Below are 4,068 nucleotides of genomic sequence, written 5' to 3'. Positions count from 1 at the left end.
GCAGGAACCAAGCTGAGATGGAAAAAGGCAATTGAAGGAAGCCAAGGGGGATAGTGAGCCCTGAGCTTGATAAAGTAAATAAGACAAAGAAAATAAAGGCATGTGTTTCTGATGGACATCCATGGGCAAACCCATTAAAAAGCTCCCCTTACTGTGCTGGGAATAATTTTTAAAATGGGGAAATAATTAAATGTGTGAGTACCTCATGCTTAATGAAAAACACTAATACTGAAAAAAATGTAGTACATGAATAATAGAACAGCCTTACATGATCATAGGTAGGGATATTCAAAATCACAATGTTCCAACTCTTACTAAGTTTATTTCTAAACATGCCACAATCCTAATAACAATAAAATTAGATTTTTAAAAATGAGACAGACTAATTCTAAAACTTTTCATACATAAAGATAAACAAGAAAAAAATAACCAAATAAATTGTGAAGAAAAAAATAGCGGGGACTAGCCTTGATAAACATTAAATTATATTATAAAACTACAAAAATATAAACAGTGCAGCACTGGATTATGGAAATAAGACAGCACTGTAAAAGTCCAGAAACAGACTTAAATATACATATGAAAATTCAACATATGGTGTCTTATTTCATTATTGCATTGCTAACAAATATCTGAGACTGGTGAATTATAAAGAAGGAAGGTTTGATAACTCACAATTCTGGTGGCTTAAAAATCTAAGGGCATCAAAAAATGGCAGAATGCAGAACTTTTAGCAGAACATAGTCTGTATCCATGTTGCTTTATCTCTGCTCATTTGATCTCACTCCCTTTGCTCATAGATTCACTGTAACTCAATCATAGAGGCCTGACCCTAATGACATTATCACACCCATAAGCCTCACTCTGGGACACTATGAAGGAATCAACATTTGACTTAATACTTTTACAGTACAATCAAGTCTGCAAAACATGAATTTCTGAGAGATATCCAATTACTGCCCACTCCCAACCATGAACCTTTGGGGGAACATACGATAATCAAACTATAACAAATATTAAAGGCTGGATTACAAATCAGTGTGATCAGTAAACAATGTCAGGAAAACTAGACACTATTCCATATCTCAAAGTGAAATGAACACCAGTTGGGTCATAAAACTTAATGTAAAAGAAAAGTTTAAAATAAAATTGAAACTATTAAAGTACTAGAAAAGGCCCAGCCACGCTGGAGCAGTAATAACACAAGTTCCCTGAAAAGCTGGAAGCCATATTGCTGACCAAAGGTTTAAATCCCCAGTTTGGCCTGAAAACATGCCTGGCATCCCTACAAGGATTCTAAGATACGGGGCTGAGGAAAGGAAATTATGATGTGATGAGATCCTGTTGAGGATAACTTCTCTTTCTCCATTTCATATACACACACACACACACACACACACTCTCTCTCTATCATAAAAAAAAAAGGACTACTGTACTTTTCTTGATAATCTCAAAATGAGGAAGGTCTTCTATGTTGGAAAGCTGACACAGAGATCCGGAGGGCCACCCCCTTGCTTCAAGATGAGATGAACATGGTGGTGTAGTTTGAGTTCCAGAGTTTTCATAGGATCAGAGAGAAGCTGGATTCCAGTTTAAAGTCCACTGTTCGTTCCCTACTCTTTCTTCTCTTTCTCCTTTCACTAAGAGCGCTTCCTAATTAAATCACTTAAACAAGAATCTTTATCTCAGGATCTGCTTCTAAGAAACTGGACCTGCGACCAGAAGTTAGCATAATGGCTATGTAGCTGGACTCCCATGTAGTCGACCGCAGTTCAAGTCCTGGACCTGGTGGCTTAAACTCATGCTGGGCACGTGTGCGTGCGTGCCCAAGATCCTGAGAGGAGAATGGAGGAGAAGGGATTGCGGTGTGGCTATGCCCCCTGGGGAGTGATTTCTCACTTTCTGTCTCTCTGTCTCTGGCAAGTTCACCCCCTATAGAAAAAACCCCCCCAAAAAAAAAAAAAAAAAAAAAAGAAAAGCAACTGGACTTAAAACACTGTTGAATTTATTAAAATATTTATTTAAAACAAAGTTAAAATAAAATAAAACCTCTGTTCTGATCCTTATTTACAGCTTAGTTTTACTGCTGAGCACATCATGATTACTTATTTTATTCTTTGAGATTTAACTTAAGCCTCGTGAATTCCCTCATAAAAGCTGGACAGTTCATTTAAAAACAGGCCTCAAGCATGGTCAAGTTTTGGTCCACAATGTCATATTAACATGATCCACCACTACTATTTGAAGGGGAACTGCAAAACTGTCTCTTCTCTAGTAGTAAGAGTAAGAGGCTGATCAGAGCAGAGAATTGAATTCATCATTTTTTAAAATTATTTATTTAATTACATTCATTATTGTTATTATTATTTTAATTTGGCCAGAGAACAGAGAGAGAGAGAAGGAAAGTGAGAAAGCAAGCCGTCAGGTCTGGGACCCAAAACATAGTCTGCCATTTGGGAGTCTAGTGCCTTATGCCACCTGCTGGGTCCCAGAGTCCATCATTCTTTTTGTTCTTAACTCTGGTATTTGAGACCATGTAGAATGAGAAAAGAGACTGTAAAACTTGGAAAGCTCAACATTACAAAATTGCGCTAGAGAACAATATGTTTGCTCTCCCATTCAGCTCTCCATTCTCTGCCTTTTCTGTGACTTATAATGTGAATACTTTGAGCAGAGAGTACTTGCATTTGTGGCTCCACTAAACATAATAATTATTATTATTATTTAAATATTTTTCCCATTGAGTGTGTGCACTCACCAGAGAAAAAGAGAGACAGAGACTGAGAAAGAGAGGGAAATTGAGAAATGACCCCACTTAGGGGAGCTGGCCAAGTCACAATCTCTTTTCTTCCATTCTCCTTTTGGGATTTTGGACATGCATACACACACGTTCCATAATTTTTCAAACCGCTAGGACCAGGACTCAAACCATGGCATCAACACATGGGATCCAAATCCTTTACCATCACACTACCTGCTGGTCCTAGATCCAATATGTTATGGAAAGTTTGACTGTTTTCTCCTCACCTGGAAGAAATAGACCTTTCAGAGCTTTTTCACTCCAGCTGTCCAACTCCAGTCTCAGCAGCTCTCCTCCATCCCTTGTCACTGAAGAAAGGTTCTTCCACTAGTGCTTTTTTTTTTTTTTTTTTTAGTTTTCTTTTATCTGTAGCTTTTCAATTGTTTTAAAGAAGAGTACATGCATTAGGTTTATCTGGCACTTCTTATTATACTGAAGTAAATATTTTTCATGTTCTCTCTACTTTCTAATAAGCAGAAAAGGCCCTCACTCCATCTCTAACTATTCCTAACATTATCTTGGAAGTCCTTACAATAAGATATAAAACAAAAGTAAGAAATAGGTAGAAAGAATTATATAAAATATCACTTTCATATTAGCAGAAAATATATTAGAACACTTACTAGAATCACTTAACATGGGAACTGAATTCAAAACTACGTGGGAGACAAATATATAAAAATAATTTCCCAGGGACAACCAGGTACATGGAGATCAAAGAAGTGGGATTACACATGGCCAACTTTGCTTTTTAAGTTCCACACCCAGTGACTTGAAGATCATGCCGACATGTGTATGTGTATGTGCCCTAAAATCCCTAGAGTAGAGTAGAAAGAGAAGAGATCGAGGTGTGGCCATCCACCTGGGGGGTAATTTTTCACTTTCTCTCTCTTCTCTCAGTCTCTCTCCAGTGAGCACACACACCCTATAGAAAAAATTTTAAATAAAATAATAATTTTCTCATATAACACAAATAACATAAAAGAAAATATAATAGAGCAAACGCTTGTCAATAAAACTTTAGCAGAAAGAGACTGATATCTAAGAATAACTTTTTTTTTTTTGGAGAGGTTTTTGCTATAGGGCGCGTGCGCTCACCAGACAGAGAGAGACAGACATAGAGACAGAAAGCGAGAATTCACCCCCCAGGGGAGATGGCCACACTGCAATCCCTTCTCCTCCATGTTCCTCTCAGGATCATGGGCACGCACACGCATGCACCCATCGTGAGGTTTTTTTTTTTTTTTTGAGAAATTTTCACTGTAGGG

This window comes from Tupaia chinensis, unplaced genomic scaffold (genome assembly GCF_000334495.1).
Source record: "Tupaia chinensis unplaced genomic scaffold, TupChi_1.0 Scaffold145147_1, whole genome shotgun sequence".
Lineage (NCBI taxonomy): Eukaryota > Metazoa > Chordata > Mammalia > Scandentia > Tupaiidae > Tupaia > Tupaia belangeri.
Note: the sequence above shows the minus strand (reverse complement) of the source record.